The sequence below is a fragment of the Macaca fascicularis genome, chromosome 7, assembly GCF_037993035.2.
Source record: "Macaca fascicularis isolate 582-1 chromosome 7, T2T-MFA8v1.1".
Taxonomy (NCBI): domain Eukaryota; kingdom Metazoa; phylum Chordata; class Mammalia; order Primates; family Cercopithecidae; genus Macaca; species Macaca fascicularis.
Window position 1 is genome coordinate 156,752,000 of NC_088381.1, and position 23,549 is coordinate 156,775,548.

Here is a 23,549-nt window from a genome sequence, read left to right on the forward strand (position 1 = left end):
GAGACCTCCCCAGAAGCAAAAACTGCTATGCTTCCTATACAGCCTACAGAACTGTGAGCCAGTTAAACCTCTTTTCTTTATAAATGTCCCAGTCTCAGGTATTTCTTTATAGTAGTATGAGAATGGACTAATACAGGTGTTTAGGGAAAGACAATATCTAAAAGGGCTCCTTAGGGGGCAGTAATAAAAAAGCAGTTGTAAAATACTGAGGTAACAAATAGTCATATCTGCATTCCAATAAAACCTTATTTACAAAAAATAGGTGGCAGGCCAGATTAGCCTATAGTCTGTTGTTTGATGAGCTCTGTTTTATTCTATGAGTTAAAATTCAATACTACCATTATTTATTTTGTAGCTCAAATTGTTCCATCTTTGGCCTTCAGAAGATCTTGAGGTCAGCTTCCATATTCTTTTAATAAGCCATCATCTCCTTTTGAGCACTTACTTTCTTGTACCACAAAATATTCCAATATTTTTTCTGCCCTAGCTCTATAATCAACTACTTCTCTTGGAAGCCCTAGTTCCTTTTATTGAACACTGGTGTTTATAGAACAAGATCTGGATGCTAGAAGTGATCAGCAGCAGAGGAGAGGAAAGAGCGTTCGTGTAACAGCGGCTGAAATTTGATTCTTTTTCTCTTTTTACTTACAGTCATTTTGCAGTTTTGCTATTCTCTGTTTAAGTAATGCTGGGGCTATGGTTTGCACAGAAAGTCTGAGGAAGAGATTTTGGGAGGTTACTACCTACCTACCTGCCATTGTCTTCAGTTATCCAGAGGTCTGATGTTATTTTAATGAGGTTCAATTTGTAATTTTACTTTTTATAATTCATTCTTTTTGTGTTCTATTTCCTATGCTTTTTCTAGAAATTTTATAGTTTTACCTCTCACATTTTAAATTTTATATATGGTGAGGTATATGCTGGGGTTCATTTTTTCCTCATAAAAGATATTCAGTTGTTTTACACATCATTTGTTGACAAAAGATCATTCAGTACAGAGAAAAAATGCTGATGTAGGTTAAGGTGAGAACGTTTCTGAAACAGGGAAAAGAGAGCGGGATCTAGTACACAAGCAGTAGGATTAATATTGGATAGCAGCTGAATGTATTACTTTTGGACAGTTGGAATCTGAAGATTCTCTTCTGATTGGTCCAATTTTCTTTTTTTTTTTTTTTTTTTTTTTTTTTTGAGACGGAGTCTTTGCTCTGTCGCCCAGGCTGGAGTGCAGTGGCGCCAACTCGGCTCACTACAAGCTCCGCCTCCTGGGTTTACGCCATTCTCCTGCCTCAGCCTCCCGAGTAGCTGGGACTACAGGCGCCCGCCACCTCGCCCGGCTGGTTTTTTGTACTTTTAGTAGAGACGGGGTTTCACCGTGTCAGCCAGGATGGTCTCGATCTCCTGACCTTGTGATCCGCCCGTCTCGGCCTCCCAAAGTGCTGGGATTACAGGCGTGAGCCACCGCGCCCGGCCGGTCCAATTTTCTTAATGAGAATGAAAGCATGAGTGTTGTTCAGGTATCCTTCAGGTCAACTTAATATCTTATAGTTAAGTTTTATCCACATAATGCCTAGTATATTGCCGAACGTATAGTGAAACTCAACATTTATGGATTAATTTGGGAGACAAATGACAGATGTAATCATCTGAAGGTATATTCCCATTCTAAAACATTTAACAAGATTATTACCCATCCATATTGTGACACTATCATCTGAAATATATGGAAAGAACAGATTTGTAAAAGTTCTTCTTCCTATTAATATTGCTGAGTAATGGAAATTAATTAGGTATAAGCACTGTCATCAAATCCCACAACTACATATTAAGTTGCTTTAAGTATTTAATCTCTAAATTTATCATAACTATAAGGAAATAACATGTTAAACAAAGTGAGCTATTATCTTCTTCATAAATCTCCCTTCTTACATGCAAATATATCAATGTTCCTTTACATTTATCTCACACATCTCAAATGAGCACTGTACACTAGTAGACAACTTTATTAAACACTTAGCTGATAAATATGCATCCCTCTCTCAACCTCCAAACTTCCACATGAGCACAGTTCCCCACTATCAACTTCTGCCTTGCAGCAGATAAGCCTGTCTTGTACTTAATGATTAATATAGATGAAATTAAAAGAGATACTTCATTCCCACGAAATTCACTAAACTAACTGTACCGGCAGGTTCTGACTTCCCTTTATGTCTATACTCCTTGAACTCTCTGCTTGTGTTCTAGGTCCCATTCTCCTTAGTTTCAAGTACTTTACTCCTAGAACTATGCTTTCTGGAATTATTGCTTCCTCACTACTGAGTCATTCCTATTACCATTCAAATATACCCATTAAAAAACAACTCCCTTGACCAATTACCCATCATCCCATTTCTGTGCTCCTCATGCAAAGCAAAACTTCTCAAAAGAGGTGTCTCATCTTTTTCACTCCCTTTATTGTGTCAACATACTTCAAGTAGGCTTTCATCTCTTCTCCTTCACTGAAACGGTTTTTTCCAGGTCATGTATGACATTGCCAAATCTAATGATAAACTGTATGTCCTTATTCCCCTCTACTTTTCAGTAGTATTTGACATAACTGACCACTCACGTTTTTGAAAGATTTTCCTCTCCAGGCTTCCCTGACTTCACAGTTTATCAGCCCTTCCTTTTCTGTCTCCACTGGTAGGCATTATCTCCTGCACCCCACCTCTGAGTGTTAAAGTATGAGGGATTTGTCTTGGCTATCTTCCCTTCCTTTCTCAGGTGATTTCATCCAATCCCACAACTTTAAATGCATACAGACGGTGATAACTCCCAACCCTATATCTCTAGGTCAGCACAATGGATACATTCCTATACATCCTAAAGAGAATCTGATTTCCTCCTTGCCTTAGTAAATGGTATCATCATCCATTCAATTGCTCAGACCAAGAAGCTAAATTTCATCCTCACTACTTATCTTTTCCTTACTCATCTCATGCATTCTATTAGCCTGTCCTACTGGATCTATCATCACCGTCATTTCTGCTACAATCTTAATCTGAACCAGCATTCATCTTACATCACAACTACTTCAGTAGCCTTCTGGCTACCTACCATTATTCCTCTATTGCTTCCCTTTAGAGCTTTCTCAACATTGCCATAGTGATCTTTTTAAAATTACATAAATCTGATCTCATCATTTACCTCAGTAAAACCCAATAGCTTCCTACTGAATTAGAATGAACCTGAACTAAGATGGCACTTTCAAACCTTTGAAAGATACGCCCTCAGCCAGACGTGGTGGCTCACGCCCGTAACAGCACTTTGGGAGGCCGAGACCGGCAAATCACGAGGTCAGGAGTTCAAGACCAGAATAGCCAATGTGGTGAAACCCGTCTCTACTAAAGACACAAAAAATTAGCCGGGTGTGGTGGTGCGTGCCTGTAATCCCAGCTACTGGGGAGGCTGAGGCAAGAGAATCGTTTGAACCTGGGTGGCGGAGGTGGCAGTGAGCCAAGATCGTGCCACTGCACTCCAGCCTGGGTGACAGGGCGAGACTCCATCTCAAAAAAAAAAAAAAAAAAAAAGATACGCACTCACTGACTTCTCAAACCTTTGCTCCTACCATTTTTCCTCTTGTTTACTATACTCCAGCCACATTGGCCTTTCTGTCCCTTAAAATGGCCAAGTTCATTATGCTATCAAAGTCTCCGTCTGGACCTCCCAAATCTTTGCCGCATTCATATTATTCATGCTTTGGGGCAAATGTAACTTGCTCAGAGAAGCTTTCCCTAACTACCCCTAGTCATCCCAACATACTCTGTCCATTACTCTAAGTATTTCATGTTTCTCCTCATGCTTACTCCTTCAGAGGTATCTGCATTCCAGTGTTACAAGGCAGGCACTATGTTTCACTTTATCTTTTAACAATCCAATCTGCCTTTAAATTCAGCCAAACCCACTGCAGCTACTCCACGAGTCTGCTGAAATCATCACCTGAGGCACTGGGTACCAGTACACCTCACTTGATATCATCCAGAATGCACATAATTATGACCTTCCAGGTCCGCTGCGAGTGAGCATTTTTCTGGACTGATGATGCAGGATATCTGTCTTTCGGTGTTTTCAGCTCATGATGATACTGAGCAGATCCACCAATAGAAAACAAAAACTTTGCTTGGTAATAAATCTCCAAACAAGGAATATCCAGCGTGGGAGGGTCTTAGGCAAGAAGCACAAAGTATTTAAGGGGGTCCCAGTACTTACCCACATTGTTATATAATGCACAATAGTAAATGAATGGATTTGGCTAGGTCCTAAGTTTTTTTTCAGGTTGACTCCTAGCCCAGCAGCTGAACATGGATTACTATTAAATCCAGAGCAGTGGTTTTCAACCCAGCCTGCATATTACAATCATTTGGGAGGCCTAAAAATTAAAAACGGAAGCAAACAATAAACAATACCTGGACCCCAACCTAAACAAATTAAATCACAATTTCTTTGGGTAAGGCTTGGCCACTGGTGGTTTTATTTTGTTTGTTCTCTTTTAACTTTCTATTAAGCAGCCAGGGTTGAGAATCAGGAATCTGGAGCAGTGTTCTCAAACTTTAGACTATATTAACATCACCTGGAGGTGATAAAAACTTACTACTGGGGCCGGGCATGGTGGCTCATGCCTGTAATCCTAGCATTTTGGGAGGCTGAGGCGGGCAGATCACCAGAGGTTAGGAGTTCAAGACCAGCCTGGCCAACGTGGTAAAACCCCATCTCTACTAAAAGTACAAAAATTAGCTGGGTGTGGTGGCAGGTGCCTGTAGTTCCAGCTACTTGAGAGGCTGAGGCAAGATAATCGCTTGAACCCAGGAGGCGAAGGTTGCAGAGAGCCGAGATCGTGCCACTGCACTCCAGCCTGGGCGACGAGAGCAAGACTCTGTCTCAAAAAAACAAAAAACAGAAAACAAAAACAAACAAAAAAATACACAACTGATTACTCTAGGGCTCCACACCTAGAGTTTCTAATTTGGTAGATCTGGAGTGAGCCCAGAGAATTTGTGTTTTTTAATAACTTTCCAGATGATGCTAATGTTGCTAGTCTGAAGACCACACTTTTCCAAAGCAAGAATCTAGGGCTGCCAGCTATGTGTCATTTTTTAATAACCAAGTAAAGTAGAAACTGCTGGAACAAATCTGTTTTTAAGAAATGTTATGAATACATAATAGTTATACATTGGAACAAATCTTGAAAGAGGCTAGTTTTGTGTACCAAAAATGACATGACTCATTTTCTCATCTTCTTCTGGCTCTGCCTTTCCTGGGCATACACAGTCTTTTGGGGAGTCTTATGATTACAATATAATTATGGCAAAACTTCACTAAGGTGAAGCAGTCCTCATCTTATTTGACACAGCTGATTACTCCTTTCTGCCTGAAATACTCTCTTCACTTGACTTCCATGATCCTACACTCTTGGTTTTCCTCATGTTTCTCTGGCCACATTTTTGTCAGTTGTTCATTTCCCCTACATTAAAATGTTGGAGTGCCACAAGAATCCATTTTTTAGATCCTTTATCTAAACTCACTCCTTCAATGGTCTCATCTAGGTTCATGGCTTTAAATACTGTCTATATGCTGATAACATTAAAATCTATACCAGCTCAGATAGTTTCCCTGAATTATAGACATGTATGTTCAACTGCCTAATTTAAAACCCCACTTGATTGTTTATTAGATAATCTCAAACAGAACACTTCTAAAACAGAGTTGCTCGGTCAAAGTCACAAGGCCCCTGTTTCAGGCCCTAGCTACCAGACGACATTTTTATTCCCTGGGACAGAAGGGAACCTGCTGCCTTGAAGGGAAGGACCTACTCCTGGCAGCATTCACCATCTGCTAACTGAAGAGCCCTTGGGCCCTGAATAACCAGTAGCAATACCCGGGTACTATATCAAGGGTCTTGAGTGAGCCTCTGAGGTTTGCTGGCTTCAGGTAGGATACAGTACATTACCAGCTGTGGTGTCCATGGAGCGAAACTCTTTTTGCTTGAGAAAAGCAGAGAGAAAAGTAAAGATGACTTAGTCTTGTACCTTAGGTACCAGCATGGCCATAGGGGTAGGTAGATCACCAAGTGGGCTCTTGGGGTCCCCCATTCCAGAACCTGACTCTTGGATGGCATTTCTGGACCTGCCCTGGGGCAGAAGGGAGCCCACTGCCCTGAAAAGTGAGTCCCGGACTAGGCAACATTCACCATAAGCTGACTTATGAGTCCTTGAGCCTTAAGGGAACACTGGCAGTAGTCTGGTAGTACTCTCCATGGCCTGTGGTGGCAGGCAGTGGCTGTAGGGTGAGGCTCCTCTGCCTTTAGAGAGAAGAGTGGGAAGGACTGTGTCTTGTGGTTTGAATGCCAGCTCATCCACAGTACAATAGAACACCAGGTAGATTTCTAAGGTTTTTGACTCTAGTCCCTGACTCATGGATGGTACCTGTGGACCCACCCAAGCCTGGGGGAACTCACAGCACTGAAAGGAAGCACACTGGCCTGGCTGGCTTTACCACCTGATTGTAGAACCCCAGGGCCTTGAGCAAACATAGGCAGTAACCAGGGACTGATTACAGCAAGCCTTGGGCAAGACACAGTGCTGCGCTGTCTTCAGGTCTGATCCAGCACCATCATAGTGATGGTGGCCACAAGGGTGATTATGTCATTCCACCCCCAGCTTTAAGTGGCTCAGAATAGATAGATAGATAGATAGATAGATAGATAGATAGATAGATAGATAGATAGAGAGAGAGAGAGAGACCATTTGTTTGGAAGAAAGTAAGAGAGAGAGAGAGAGACTCCATTTGTCTGGGAGAAAGTAAGAGAAATGAGTAAGAGTGTGCCTGCCTGGTAATCCAGAAAATTCTCTTGGATCTTGTCCAAGACCATCAAGGTGGCACCTCTATTAGTCTGCAAGAACTACAGCATTACTGGGCTTGGGGTGCCCCCTAAAGCAGATACAACTTAGATCACAACACCCAAGTTCTTTCGGATATCTTGGAAAGGCTTTCCCAAGAAGGACAGGTACAAACAAGCTCAGTGAAGACAACAATAAATACCTAACTCTTCAATGCCCAGACACCAAAGAACATCTAAGCATCAACACCATCCAAGAAAACACGACCTCACCAAAGAACTAAATAAGCTACCAGGGATCAATCCTGGAGAAATAGAGAGATGTGACCTTTCAGAAAGAGACTTCAAAATATAGCTGTGTTGAAGAAACTCAAAGAAATTGAAGATAACACAGAGAAGGAAATCAGAATTCTGTCAGATACATTTAACAAAGAGACTGAAATAATTTACAAGAACCAAACAGAAATCCTGGAGCTGAAAAAATACAATTGGCATACTGAAGAATGCATCCAAGTCTTTTAATGGCAGAATTGATCAAGCAGAAGAATTAGTGAGCTTGAAGACAGGTTATTTTAGTTAGAGAAGACAAAAGAAAAAATAAAAAACAATGAAATGAGTTGGGCATGGTGGCTCACACCTGTAATCCCAGCACTTTGGGAGGTCGAGGCAGGTGAATTGCTTGAGCCCAGTAGTTCAAGACCAACATGTGCAACATGGCAAAACCCTGTCTATACAAAAAAAAAAAATTAACTGGGCATAGTGGCACATGACTGTAGTCCCAGCTACTCAGAAGGCTGAGGTGAGAGGCTCACTTGAGTCTGGGAGGCAGAGGTTGCAGTGAGCTGAGATTACACTACTGCACTCCAGCCTGGGTGACACAGCAAGACCCTGTCTCAAAAATTAACAAACAGAAACAACAACCAAAACAATGAAGCACCTCTACAGGATCTAGAAAATAGTCTCAAATGGGCAAATAAAAGAGTTACCAGCTTTAAAGAGGAGCTAGAGAAAGAGACAGGAGTAGAAAGTTTATTCAAAGTGATAACAACAGAAAAAGATATGCCCAAACCTAGAGAAAGATATCAGTATCCAAGTACAAGAAGGATATAGAATGCCAAGCAGATTTAACCCAAAGAAGACTACTTCAAGGCATTTAATAGTCAAACTCCCAAAGATCAAGGATAAAGAAAGGGTCCTAAAAGAAGCAAGAGAAAAGAAACAACACACAACAGAGCTCCAGTACATCTCGCAGCAGACTTTACAGTGGAAACCTTACAGGCCCAGAGAGAGTGGCATAATATATTTAAAGTTCTGAAGTAAAAAAAGTTTACCCTAGAATAGTATATCCGGTGAAATTATCCCTCAACACGAAGGAGAAACAAAGACTTCCCCAGACAAACAAAAGCAGAGGGATTTCAACACCAGACCTGTCCTACAAGAAATGCTAAAAGAAGTACTTCAATCAGAAAGAAAAGGACATTAATGAGCAATAAGTAATCACAAGTGAGTTTTGAAGGTACAAAACTCACTGGTAATAGTAAGTACACAGAAAAACACAGAATAACACTGCAACTGTAGTGTGTAAACTACTCTTATATTAACTAGAAAGACTAAATGAACCAATAAAAATAATAACTACAAGAACTTTTTAAGACATAGGCAGTACAATAAGATATAAATAGAAATAACAAAAAGTTAAAAAGCAGGAGGATAGGCCAGGCACAGTGGCCCATGCCTGTAATCCCAGCACTTTGGGAGCTGAGGCAGGCAGACTGCTTGAGCCCAGGAGTTCAAGACCAGCCTGGGAAACATGGCAAAATTCGTCTCTACAAAAAATACAAAAATTAGCTGGACATGGTGGCACACACCTGTAGTCCCAGCTACTCAGGAGGCTGAGATGGAAGGGTCACTTGAGCCTGGGAAGTCAAGGCTGCAGTGAGCCACGACTGCGCCACTGTACTCCTTCCTGGGCAAAAGGGTGAGATCCTGTCTCAAAAAATAAAACAAATTTTTAAAAATGAGGGGACCAAGTTAGGGCACAGAGTTTTAGTTTTCTCTTTGTTTGTTTATATGAACAGTGTTAAGTTGTTATCAGCTTAAAATAATGGATTATAAGATAGCATTTGCAAGTCTCATGGTAACCTCAAACCAAAAGACATAAAATGGATACACAAAAAATAAAAAGCAGAAAACTAAATCATATCACCAGAGAACATCACCTTGTCTAAAATAAGACCTGAAGGAAAGAAGGAATAAAAGACAATGAAACAACAAGAAAACAAGTAACAAAAGAGCAAGAGTAAGTTCTTACTTATCAATAACAATAAAGATTTGTTTAATATTGTATGGATTCCTGCATGTTTGGGGCTCTCTTCAGGTATACAAGAGTTGAAAACTTCAATTTGAGTGTACAACTTTTCTCAGAAGCCATTGTGGTTTGCCCTGTTAGGTATATATTATATCGACAATTCTGTTATTTTCTGTTTCTGGACATAGAACTGTGGAAGGATAAGAAGTGGTAAGTGGCCCGGTAAGGTAGCTCACGCCCGTAATCCCAGCACTTTGGAAGGCCGAAGTGGGCAGATCACGAGGTCAGGATATCCAGGCCATCCTGGCAAACATGGTGAAACCCTGTCCCTACTAAAATACAAAAAATTAGCCAGGCGATGTGGCGCGTGCCTGTAGTCCCAGCTACTCAGGAGGCTGAGGCAGGGGAATCACTTGAACCAGGGAAGCGGAGGTTGCAGTAAGCCGAGAGGGTGCCACTGCACTCCAGCCTGGCGACAGAGCAAGACTCCATCTCAAAAACAAAACAAAACAAAACAACAACCAAAAAAGTGGTAAGTTAAATATTTCAGGGATCAATAATGCAGTTTATCAAAGATATTTAGGTTTTCTCCATTTTAAGCATATAACATGATTTCATTTTTGGGCTTCTTTGTGGTTGGTTGAAACAATGTTATCAGTTTTTGGGGTTTCTTTCAAATGAGTTAGGAGCCTATCTGATGAATGTTACTTCCATGCTAAAGTATTTAGATTGTAGATTGGATATGTGAGAATGTTTAGAGCTCTCTTTTCTTCTGGCACAAGCAACCGTCAATGCTCAAGGTAATCACTGCTCCATTAGTCTGTGTTCAAGACTAACCACAAAGAACAGAACCCTTAGGGAAACTAATTAATAACGGGTATGAAAAATATACCTTCATTATTAAGCGATCCAGGTTTTGGGGATATTTGTTACTATACCAAAATTTAGTCTATCTTGACTGATTAAAGCATTCTCCTAAGATCTTTTCTCCTGAAGCCATAAACTATGAGTATCATATCAGAAGTTTAAATATAGTACAGAAATATAGATTTACTCAACAGAAAGGAACTGAACCAGATCCTGCCTTCTGCCACTGATAAGTTATGTGACGTATGGCTAATTACTTAATGTCCAATAGTATCATCAGTTTATATAATAAAGGCTAACAAGGGATAATGGCACGTCTTTCCTTTTATTTACGTCATTCCCAAGAAAATGAGTTGGTTCCCTGTCATCTTTAGAAGGTGACCAATTACCTTGAACTTGAATTGACTGCAATTCTTACCCTAATTAAAAAACTCAAATTGTCCCATGTAGAAGTCACTTCGTATTGGCTCCTTGGAACTTTGTGTGTCACCCTACTAGCCTTTTATATGTCCTGCACTCTCTGATGTCAAGATATTCTAGGCGCAAACCAGGAATCAGCTACTTCTCCATGAATCCTTAGTTTTTATCTTGAAGAATGAATTTTAAGACCAGAGTCTGGGACTTGCTATCTATACTGGCTTTGTCACATTTTTTGTAAACTTTCAGTGGAGAGAACTAGGTAAAAAAACATATTCATATATGATACATTGTGAGTTCATATGGACATTTCCAATTCAAATTCAGAACTACAAAATTTTTACTTCTATGTTACTGTGAGGAAATAATTCTCCATGGATGTCTCATGTTTCTGAAAAAAAAAAAATTCTTTTTTTTGAGATGGAGTTTTGCTCTGTTGCCCAGGATGGAGTGCAATGGTGCAATCTTGGCTCACTCTGCAACCTCCACCTCCCAGGTTCAAGAGATTCTCCTGCCTCAGCATCCCAAGTAACTGTGATTACAAAAGCACACCACCACACCAGCTAATTTTTGCATTTTTAGTAGAGATGGGGTTTTACTATGTTGGTCAGCCTGGTCTTGAACTCCTGACCTCTAGTGATCCACCTGCCTCAGCCTTCCAAAGCGCTGGGATTACAGGCACAAGTCACCGCACCGAGCCCATGTTTCTTAAAATTTTGAATGCAAAGGTATTAACTTTGTTCTAGACTATTTTTTGAAGGATATTTGTACAGCAAACAGACTTGAAAAATAAAGATAATATCTCCCTCTGGACAAAGGGTAGATTTGTTTACTGTTCAGTATAAAAAACGTCTCTCTTGGCCGGGCGCGGTGGCTCAAGCCTGTAATCCCAGCACTTTGGGAGGCCGAGACGGGCGGATCACGAGGTCAGGAGATCGAGACCATCCTGGCTAACACGGCGAAACCCCGTCTCTACTAAAAAATACAAAAAACTAGCCGGGCGCGGTGGCGGGCGCCTGTAGTCCCAACTACTCGGGAGGCTGAGGCAGGAGAATGGCGTGAACCCGGGAGGCGGAGCTTGCAGTGAGCTGAGATCCGGCCACTGCACTCCAGCCTGGGCGGCAGAGCGAGACTCCGTCTCAAAAAAAAAAAAAAAAAAAAAAAAAAAAGTCTCTCTCTCCAGCGCAAAGGACACTGTATCGCTCAGGGTTCTGCGGAGAAACAGAACTAATAGAATATATACAAAGGGATTTATTTCAAGGAATTGGCTCACGATTGTGGAGACTGACAGGTCTAAAATCCACAGGGCAGGGCAGCAGTTGATGTTGCAATCTTTTCTTTTTTTTTCTTTTGAGATGGAGTCTCTTGTCACCCAGGTTGGAATGCAGAGGCATGATCTCGGCTCACTGCAACCTCTACCTTCCAGGTTCAGGCGATCCTCCTGCCTCAACGTCCCAAAGTGCTGGGATTACAGGTGTGAGCCACCGTGCCTGGTTGAGTGGGGCCCCTTATACAGAATAATCTCCTTTCCTGAAAGCCAACTGATAAGATGTTAATCACATCTATAAAATATCTTCACAGCTCACTTAATGTTTGATTAAATCATCTGGTACTATATAACCTAGTCAAGATGACACAGAAAACTAACTATCACAAGCAGGTTTGTTTGCAGCCTATTATAAAAGATTCAGTTTCCATAAACCCCAGGTTACTTAGCTGTGATGCAAACTCACAGTTTAGGCTCCTGTATATCACCCTGTGGGTTTAGGTGAGCAAAGATTACTGACACAAACACAGTGCTCATGCTGTTTGCTGTGCATATATGAAGTGATAAACCCTTTTTTTTCTGACCCAGAAGCTGATGTGTTCCGTCAGCATCCAAGAAATTGTGGTAGGTTCCTAGTAACTTTCCAGTAGGGTAAAACTGCAGTAAGTTCACAGTTCTTGACAGTTACTCCTGATTTTTCTTCTTCCATCCTGAGAATTTTGGTTCTCAAATATAATAGATTAATAAATTAGAATGTCCCAAAATTACTGATTTGTTTTATCCCACCTTGCACACACCACAGACTCAGAATAACAATGCCAATGATACAACGGTGTCCTGAATTGGATCCTTCTGGTGGGTTCTTGGTCTCGCTGACTTCAAGAATGAAGCTGTGGACCCTTGCAGTGAGTGTTAAAATTCTTAAAGACGGTGTGTTCGGAGTTTCTTCCTTCTGGTGGGTTCGCGTTCTCACTGACTTCAGGGGTGAAGCCGCAGACTTTTGCAGTGAGTGTTACAGCTCTTTAAGCCAGCGCGTCTGGAGTTGTTCGTTCCAACCGGTGGGTTCGTGGTCTCGCTGGCTTCAGGAGTGAAGCTGTAGACCTTCACAGTGAGTGTTACAGCTCATAAAGGCAGTGCAGACCCAAAGAGTGAACAGCAACAAGATTTATTGCGAAGAGCGAAAGAACAAACCTTGACAGCGTGGAAGTGGACCGAAGGAGGTTGCCGCTGCTGGCTTGGGTGGCCAGCTTTTATTGCCTTATTTGGCCCCGCCCACGTCCTGCTGATTGGTCCATGCTACAGAGCACTGCTTGGTCCACTTGACAGAGTGCTGAGTGGTCCATTTTTACGATGCTGATTGGTGCATTTACAATCCTTTAGCCAGACACAGAGTGCTAATTGGTGTGTTCACAATCCTTTACTAGACAGAAAAGTTCTCCAAGTCCTCAGCTGACCCAGAAGCCCAGCTGGCTTCACCTCTACCACCACTAATTACTAAAAATCATCACTTATTTTGTATATCCTTATCCCCTTTCTGCATTTCTTATTGATATGGTTTGGCTGTGTCCCCACCCAATTCTCATCTTGAATTGTAGTTCTCATAATCTCCAGTCATGGGAGGGACCTGGTCGAGGTAACTGAATCATGGTGACGAGTACTCTCATGCCATTCTCATGATAGTGAGTTCCCATGAGATCTGATGATTTTATAAGGGGCTTTTCCCCGTCTTCACTCTGCACTTGTCCTTGCTGCTACCATGTGAAGAAGGACATGTTTCCTTCCCTTTCTGCCATGACTGTAAGTTTCCTGAGGCTTCTCCAGCCCTGCAGAACTGTGAGTCAATTAAACTTCTTTCCTATATAAATTACCCAGTCTTGCTTATGTTTTTATTAGCAGTGTGAGAACAAACTAATTCAGTTGTTTTAGTTTGTTAGATTGGTAAAGATACCCAAAAATGTGGAAACAACTTTGTAACTGGGTAACTGGCAGAGGCTAGAACAGTTTGGAGGGCTCAGATGAAGACAGGAAAATGTGGGAAAGTTTGGAACTTCCTAAAGACTTGGAAGGCTCAGAAGACAGGAAGATGTGGGAAAGTCTGGAATTTCCTAGAGACTTGTTGAATGGCTTTGACTAAAATGCTGATAGTGATATGGACAAAAAGGTCCACCCTGAGGTGGTCTCAGATGGAGAAGAGGAACTTGTTGGCAACTGGAGTAAAGATCAATCTTACTATGCAAAGAGACTGGCAGCATTTTGCCCCGCCCTAGAGATCTGTGGAACACTGAATTTAAGAGAGATGATTTAGGGTATCTGGTGGGATAAATTTTTAAGCAACAAAGCATTCAAGAGGAAGCAGAGCATAAAAGTTTGGAAAATTTTCAGCCTGATGATGTAGTAGAAAAGAAAAACCCATTTTCTGGGGAGAAATTCAAGCCTGCTGCAGAAATCTGCATAAGAATGAGCAGTCACAGGCTGCTCGCCAAGACAAAGAGGAAAATGTCTCCAGGGCATGTCAAAGACCTTTGTGGCAGCCCCTCCCATCACAGGCTCCGAGCCTCGGAGGAAAAACTGGTTTCCGGGGCCAGGTCCAAGGCACCTCTGCTATGTACAGCCTAGAGACTTGGTGCCCTATGTCCTCACCACTCCAGCTGTGACTAAAAGAGGCCAAGATACAGCTCAGGACATGACTTTGGGGGGTGCAAGCCCCAAGCTTTGGCAGCTTCCACATGATGTTGGTCCTGCAAGTGTGCAGAAGACAAGAACTGAGGTTTGGGAATCTCTGCCTAGATTTCAGAGAATGTATGAAAATGCCTGGATGAGGCACAGTGGCTCATACCTGTAATCCCAGCACTTTGGGAGGCCAAGGTGGATGGATCACATGAGGTCAGGAGTTCAAGACCAGCCTGGCCAACATGATGAAACCCTGTCTCTACTAAAAATACAGAATTAGTCAGGTGTGGTGGCACACACCTGTAGTCCCAGCTACTCAGGAGGCTGAGACAGAAGAATCCCTTGAACCCAAGAGCTGGAGGTTGCAGTGAGCCAAGATTGCACCACTGCACTCCAGCCTGGGCAAGACAGAATGAGACTCCGTGGGGAAAAAAAAAGAAAGAAAGAAAGAGAAAGAAAGAAAAACAGAAAGACACCTGGATGTCCAGGCAGAGGTATGTTGCAGGGACGGAGTCCTCATGGAGAACCTCTGCTAGGGAAGTGCATAAAGGAAATGTGGGGTTGGACCCCCGACACAGCTCTACTAGGACGCTGCGTAGTAGAGCTGTGAGAAGACGGCCACAGTCTGGAGGACAGTGTAAATGTAAAGGACTAAAATCTCCAATCAAAAGAGATAGAGTGGCTGAATGAAAAGTTCAATGGAACAGATCAATGGATCTTCCATTGATCCAGGAAACACATTTCACCTATAAATACACACATGGACTGAAAATAAAAGGATGGAAAAAGATATTCCATGCCAATAGAAACCAAAAAGAGCAAGAGTAGCTATACTTAAGTATACCAGAAAAAATAGATTTCAAGACAAAAAACTATAAGAGACAAAGTCACCATATAATGACAAAGGGGTCAATTCAGCAAGAAGATATAACAATTTTAAATATATACGTGCCCAACATTAGAGTACTCAGATATACAAAGCAAGTATTATCAAAGCTAGAGAAAGAGACAGGCCCAAGTATAATAGCTGGAGATTTCAACAACCCATTTTCAGCACTGGACACATCTTCCAGACCGAAAATCAACAAAGGACCATCTGACTTACTATGCACTATAACCCAAATGGATCTAATAGATATTTGCAGAATATTTCATCCAATGGCTACAGAATGCACATTCTTTTCCTCAGCACATGGATTATTCTCAAGGATAGACTGTATGTTGGGTCATAAGACAAGTCTTAAAATGTTGAAAAAAATTGAAATAATATCAAGCATCTTCTCTGACCACAATGGAATAAAACTAGAAATTAATAACAAGAGGAATTTTTGAAACTATACAAATACGTATGTGGAAATTAAACAATATGCTCCTGAATGACCAGTGGGTCCATGAAGAAATTAAAAAGGAAACTGAAAAATTTCTTGAAACAAATGCAAGTGAAAACACAACATATCAAAACCTATAGGATACTGCAAAAGCAGTACTCAAAGGGAAGTTTAAAGTTATAAGTGCCTACGTCAAAAAAGAGGAAAAACTTCAAATAAACAATCTAATGATGTATCTTAACGAACTAGAAAAGCAAGAGCAAAGCAAACCCAAAATTAGTAGAAAGAAATAAGATCAGGGCAGAAATAAATGAAATTGAAATTTTAAAAAACTAATACAAAATTTCAATGAAACAAAAAGCTATTTTTCTAAAAAAAGTTAAACAAAATTGACAAACCTTTAGCCCAATTAAGAAAAAAAAGAAGATACAAATAAAATTGGAAATGAAAAAGAAGACACTACAACTGATACTGCAGAAATTCAAAGGATCATTAGTGGCTACTATGACCAACTCTATGTCACTAAATTTGAAAATCTAGAAGAAATGAACAAATTCCTAGACACATACAACCTACCAAGATTGAAGCAGGAAGAAATCCAAAACCTGAACAGACCAATAACAAATAAAACAAATAACAAGATCGAAGCCATAATAAAAATTTCAAATCAAAACTACAATGAGATATCATCTCACCCCAGTTAAAATGACTTATATCCAAAAGACAGGCAATAACAAATGCTGGCAAGGATGTAGAGAATGTAATTTTGTATAACCACTATGGAGAACAGTTTGGAGGTTCCTCAAAAAACTAAAAATAGTGCTACCATATGATCCAGCAATCCCACTGCAGGGCATATACCCAAAAGAAAGGAAATCAGGATATCAAGGAGATATCTGCATTCCAATGTTTGTTGCAGCACTGTTCACAATAGCTAAGATTTGGAAGCAACGTAATAGTCTATCAACAGATGAATGGATAAAGAAAATGTGGTATATATACACAACGGAGTCTAGTCAGCCATAAAAAAATGAGATTCTATCATTTGCAAAATCGTGGATGGGGCTGGAGATTGTTAAGTGAAATAAGCCAGGTAAAGAAAGAGAAACATCGCATGTTCCCACCTATTTATGGGATCTAAAAATCAAAACAAATGGACTAATTAACATAGAGAGTAGAAGGACGTTACCAGAAGCTGGAGAGGGTAGTGGAGGACTTAAGGGGATGTAGGGATAGTTAATGGGTCCAAAAAAAGAGTTAGAATGAATAACAGCATTTTATAGCACAACAGGGTGACTACAGTCAATAATTTAATTGTACATTTTAGAATAACTAAAAAGTTGCAGCTGGATTCTCTATAATACAAAAGATAAAGCCTTGAGGGGAAGGATACCCAATTCTCTATAGGATTATTCCACAGTTCTTGCCTGTATCAAAACATCTCATGTACCCCATAAATAGACACACTATGTACCCACGAAAATTAAAAACAAAAATATTTAGTAAAATAAAACAGAGCTGTTGATCTTTCCTTCTGTCCAAAATATAAAACTTGCTTTTCCAACACTGTTTCCCAATTCAGTAGGCAGTAACTCCATTCTTTCAATTGTTCTGACCAAAACTTCTGTGATCATCATTGACCTTTCTTTTCTCTCACGATTTATATGTGATCCATTAATATATCATGCTACCTGAACTTCAAAACATATACAAAATTTGACTCTTTCTCACTACTTTCCCTGTTACCACCCGAGTCCACGCCACCAATACTTCCTGACTGGATTACTGCAACAGTCCCCTAAGTGGTCTCCCTGCTTGCATCCTGTCCCTCCCTCTTCAGTCTGTTGTCAATATAGGAGCCAGAGTGACTTTGTTAAACCATAAGTCAAATTATGTCACTATTTTGATTACATAGTTCCAATAACTTCCATTCTCAGATGGGAAAGTGAAAATCCTCTCATCAGCCTATAAACTTCTACAAAATCTGCCCTCACCACCATTAGCTCATCAGACCTCATTTCTTACTACTTCAAGTTCACTCTGCTCCAGCAGAGGAACATTCTTACTGTTCCTCAAAAACACTGGCATTCTGCTTCAGGGCATTTGCATTTGACAGTCCCTTTGCCTAACATGTCCTTTCCTCAGCTATCCACATAGCACGTTACCTCACCTCCTACTTTCTACTTAAGTGTCACCTTTACAGTGAGGTCTTCCTGGCCACCCTATCTAAATACCTATCTAAACTCTTCCCAATAGTTTCTTTGTTTTTTTTTTGGTTTTTTGTTTTTTTGTTTTGAGACGGAGACTCACTGTGTCTCCCAGACTGGAGTGCAGTGGCGCGATCTTGGCCCACTGCAAGCTCCACCTCCCAGGTTCATGCCATGCTCCTGCCTCAGCCTCCCGAGTAGCTGGGACTACAGGCACCCACCACCACGCCCGGCTAATTTTTTGTATTTTTAGTAGAGACAGGGTTTCACTGTGTTAGCCAGGATGGTCTCAATCTCCTGAACCACCTGCCTCGGCCTCCCAAAGTGCTGGGATTACAGGCGTGAGCCACCACGGCGGCCCCCAATAGTTTCTATCGCATTTTCTCACCTTGTTTTCCTTAGCCCTTACAAACTATACATATATACATGCATATATAAAATTTTACAAACATATATAAAATTTACCTTCTTTATTCTGTATCTCCCCACCCAGTAGATAAAAGCTCCAGAAGGGTGGGCAATTTTATCTGTTTGGTTCACTGCCATATCTCTAGTGATAAGAATAGTTTTTGGCAAATAATAGGTGTTCAGTAAATATATGCTGAAAGAACAAGTAAACCAAGAAATAGACGTGGGCCAAATGCCACTTAAGAAAGGGTCTTAAGAAGGTGTGAGCAACCAACTGATATGGTTTGGCTCTGTGTCGCCACCCAAATCTCATCTTGAATTGTACTCCCATAATTTCCATGTGTTGTGGGAAGGACCCAGTAGGAGATAATTTGAATCACGGGGGGCAGTTTCCCCCATACTGTTCTCATGGCAGGGAATAAATCTCACGGGATGTGATAGTTTTATCAGAGGTTTCTGCTTTTACATCTTCCTCATTTTCTCTTGCTGCTGCCATGTAAGAACTGTCTTTTACTTCCCACCATGATTCTGAAGCCTCCCCAGTCATGTGGAACTGTCAGTCCAATTAAACCTCTTTTTCTTCCCAGTCTCGGGTATCTCTTTATCAGCAGCGTGAAAACGGACTAATGAACCAACTAAGTCAAATCATGATGAAAAATCAAATAAGATGAGAACTGATAATCACTGTATTTGGCAATGCCAGTGGTCACTGGTAACCTCAACAAGAACTGCTATGGTGAAACAGAACAAAGCCAAGAGTAAATGGGAGAAAACAAACTGAAGAGAGTATACGCAAATTTTTCAAATATTCTCTCATAACACAAAACCACTGCACACAATGTTACCTCTTCCCAGAATGCTATACCTCTTTCATTTCTTCTGATGACCCTTTCTCCCTATTGTCCTTAAAGACTTAGCTTAGGTATTATATTCTATAAGAAACATCATTGTGAACTTTTTATAACCCCGTGTACATACCATATCACAGGGACATTAGTGCTATTCCTAATATACATATTCTCATTGAGTATTTGATTGTGTCTAAACTCTGAGTATCTTAAGTCAGGGATTCTTGCACAAAACAGAAGCTCAACAAATATTTCTTGGATGAGAAAACTTTGAAATAAAAGTTCTTAATAGCTTCTAATAATTCATTATTCCACGTTTTCCTTAATGTATATCCAAAACATGTTTTATTAATTGTCTGCATATTTGCACACAAGACATTATAAAATAAAGGAAAATAGTTATTAAATGTAAATCTAATAATCTGGCTTATCCCTAAAGAATATATACTTAATACACATCTATTACAACTTCAACTATTATTCTAGTTAATTCCTACTTTTCCTGGAAAATATCTCTTAATTTTATCCCTTAAATTATGCAATATTTTAAAAACCATAAATATTTTGATATTGCAACACATAAAATGAAATCTTACCAAATATAATTGTTACATGGTCTATAAATAAATGCTACGTCCATCTAATTCTAGTTACTTAAGCACAGGGACATTTTATTAAATATGTTTTCTAATACTTTTTGAAGCACTACTTCTACATATTGCACAGTGCTTAAGAAAATTCTGGAATCAGGTTTGAGGCTAGGGTTTGTGCCCATTTCTCAAACTGCTTAAGAATTCTAGGCATGGTTGGGGCAATGTGTTTCCCAAACAGAATAATCTGAGACACTTTTTAAAAAATAGATTCCTGGGCTCCAACCTTAAAAAATTCTGACTTCGTGCATTTGAGCAAAAGGCTAGAAACTGGTGAAAAGCTCTTCAAACTATTTTGAAGATAAGCCAGGTCTGGGAAATCGTGAACATGTACCTGGAAGCATTAAGTAGACCACAAGTAGGTTTCCAGTAATTCCTACCACAGCTTAAAAGGTTGCTACTGTGAACCCATATAAACACACAAAAAAATCTATCTACCATGGAAATATCATTCGGAATCGCTTTTCCAATTACAATTTTGACTTGTATTGAATAAATTAAGTTTCTATACCATAAATACTGAGCAGTCAAAAACCACTTTTGCTAGATTACAGTAAGGCTTGGTCAGTATTTTTTCTAAAGAACATTTACCACAAATAAAGAAAATAGCTTCTACACCCTTCATTTTGTCTTTTAAAAAAGCCATACATAGAAGCAATGAACAGTTATTATTTTAACCTGCAACCATATAGTATGGTATACTTTTCAAAATACTTCAGGTGCATTGTCATTTGAGCTCATCACCAACTCATGAGACACTTCGACTATGTTTAAAAAAAAAAAAGCATTCTAAATTCTACAACTACGTAATACATAAACAATAGGCCCTGATTACTCCCATAAGGAGAGCAGAATCAAATAACAAAATGCCCCAAGTTAATTATATTCCACTAATGGTCTTCACTGGTATAGATGATTTAAAAACTGTCAATAATATCCTTAAGAATAATCTTGCAAAAATTTGCTGATGGGAAGTACCTAGAATAATAAATTTGAAAAGATATTGCACTCTGGCTGCACACGGTGGCTCACACCTGTAATCCCAACACTTTGGGAGGCAGAAGTAGGAGGATCACTTGAGCCAAGGAGTCCAGGACCAGCCTGGGCAACATACAGAGACCCCATCGTTAACGAAAAAAAAAAAAATAGCTCGGTAACATGGCCTACATTTGTGGTCTCAGCCACCTGGGAGGCTGAGGTGGGATGATCACTTGAGCCCAAGAGTTCAAAGCTACAGTGGGCACTGATTGCACTATTGCACTATAGCCTGTGTGATGCAGAGCAAGAGCCTGTCTCAGTTAAAAAAAAAAAAAAAAAAAAAAAAGCTATCGCATTCTTTTAACAACTTGGCAAAAGTTTTAAAATATAGACCAAGATCTAGATGTGCATCTTATGCTAAAACTGGTAGTGGTTTATTTTATAACTTAGTCTTAAATCTAGACTAGAGGTTTTTGTAGATATAGATTTTATAGATTTATAGATTTTATAATAAAATAACTAGAGAATTTTGAGAAAAAGACCAAAAAAGTGACCCAAAAAGCCCTGTATTATTTCTGACACTGAAACTAATTGCTATATAAATCAGTTACTGAGATAAATATAACTAAAAGATAAATGACTAGAGAAGTATACCCAGGTAGATGGCAAAAAGAAGATTGAGAACTACAAGCAACACTGAGAAAATGATGAGATGTCATATGGCACCACCCCTGGCAATCCTCGGTGATAATAAAATGGTCAGAGAACGAGTAAGCAAATGATAGACTAGTCATGATTCAGTCTTTACCACCAACATTGCAATCACATTTTCAAAACCTGAGGACAATGATCTGCTCATTCTGGAAGAGTTCTATCCTCAGACTAAGTAATATTTGACCAATAAGTTTTACATAAGTTTCAGACAAAGGTGGAAACAAAACAGATGATGAAAACAGCACTGACTTTTTATTACTAAGGCTAAGGTTACAGCAACATTGTTTTTCACTATGCATCACATTTGTGAATTACAAATTACATTACATCTTCTGCTGTGACATAATTTAAAAATTACCAGAGTTGTTTCTATACTCACAAGTCAAACAATGAACTGAAAAAATATTCAGAGGTTTTAATAGTTGCTCAATATATTTCACAAACATGATCTGTCATTACTACTTGAAATAAAATGTCCAGAGCCCTTTCACTGATTCCTAAATTATATTCTTAGTATTGTATTAAATTTGTGCCACCAATTTCAATTTCAAGATGCTGTATGATTCAGATTTTACTACCTCATTGAAACTTTTCAGGAAACTTATTTTCATTGTTATACATTAAAGATGTATCATTTGGATAAAATCATAAGCACGTATTCAACTATGAGAAATTCGAGTATGTTTGTTGTTTTGTATGAGTTGTGCAACTGTACCAAAAGAAAGTCAAAGCATTACCTTCCTTAGAGTTTACTGAAACATAATTATGAAATTTAAGTGATGTGACATATAATACAGCTTCTAATTACTGCCAGAAGAACAAGATGTAATTTACCTCACCAAATAAATCATGTCTAGTTTCAGAAGACCTTAGTGCTATACTGCTCTCAAAACCCCCAAGGAGTAAAAACAATACAAGTGTACCTCGAGAAGACCTCAAAATCCTTCACATTTACTCCACCAGCTGAATTCAACCTAACAGACTAAATTATCTGGAGCAGGGCTTCAGTGAAGGCTGCTGCAATTAGGTAAAGCTACTATGTTAGGTCTCCTTTAGGAGACCTAACACACGGGAAAGAAGAGAGACTTGAAAGGATTAGGGAAAAAGACAAGACACTGGGGTAAACTCTACTCTTGGGATAAATAACAAGACAAATAATTACTCTGGGTTTAGTTTAGTTTAGTTTTTCCATCAGCAATTTAGGCTATTATAATAGGTCTGTAACCCTAATCACCACCATACAGAGTCCCAGCCTGAGAAAAATGAAATGACTTATCAGTTACCTTTTCAAAGTAATACATTAAGTACAATCTGAAAAAGTACTCTGGTGTCCAACGAAACAAAACAAAACAAAAAACTGAATACATAGCACCACCTCATTCCTTATTGTGCAATCCCAATTTTGGCTCTTCTTATCTTTACTCCATCTTGCCCTACCTTTGTTTGTCCTAGGCCTCCTTTTCCCTCTTACACATTATAGATGTACAGAGACGCAAAACAGAAGAACAACTTTATTTGTGGAATTTAAGTACCAGGGCTTCTTACCTACAAGACTTCGAACCAAGCTACTGGATTTGAAATGCCCAATTTAAATCCTGTGCAACATACATGAGGGAAAAAATTTTGTAACCAAACCCAAATCATAGAATATTTGATAAAACCCCAAGAGCACCACACAAACACATTCTCAATTGCTTTTAATGTTTTCCTCCGTAAAGGACAAAAAACGCTGTGCTTGAGGCAATAATCAGTGGCCTAGAATGATTTCTGAAGCTCTTGACTTTAACCACAAAAGTTCTAAGACACTGATTGAAAATTACATTTCAAATATACCGCTCACTGAAGAAATGTAAACAAGTACTGGGACCAACTTTGAGATACTGTCCAAGGAAGACTAAAAATAGCACCCCAATCGCGATTTAATTTTTTTAAAAAATACAAAAGTAGCTTATTTAGGAGTATTTTAATGAAGAGAATTGGAAATCAACGAAGTTATTTTTAGCAGCCTCTTCAGAT

General features: G+C 39.6%; 1 protein-coding gene across 12 annotated transcripts in view; it reads right to left on the minus strand.

Moving 5' to 3' along the window:
* Positions 1-23,549, minus strand: part of EML5 (EMAP like 5) — a 192,872-nt gene that overhangs the window by 168,077 nt on the left and 1,246 nt on the right. The window lies entirely within an intron of this gene.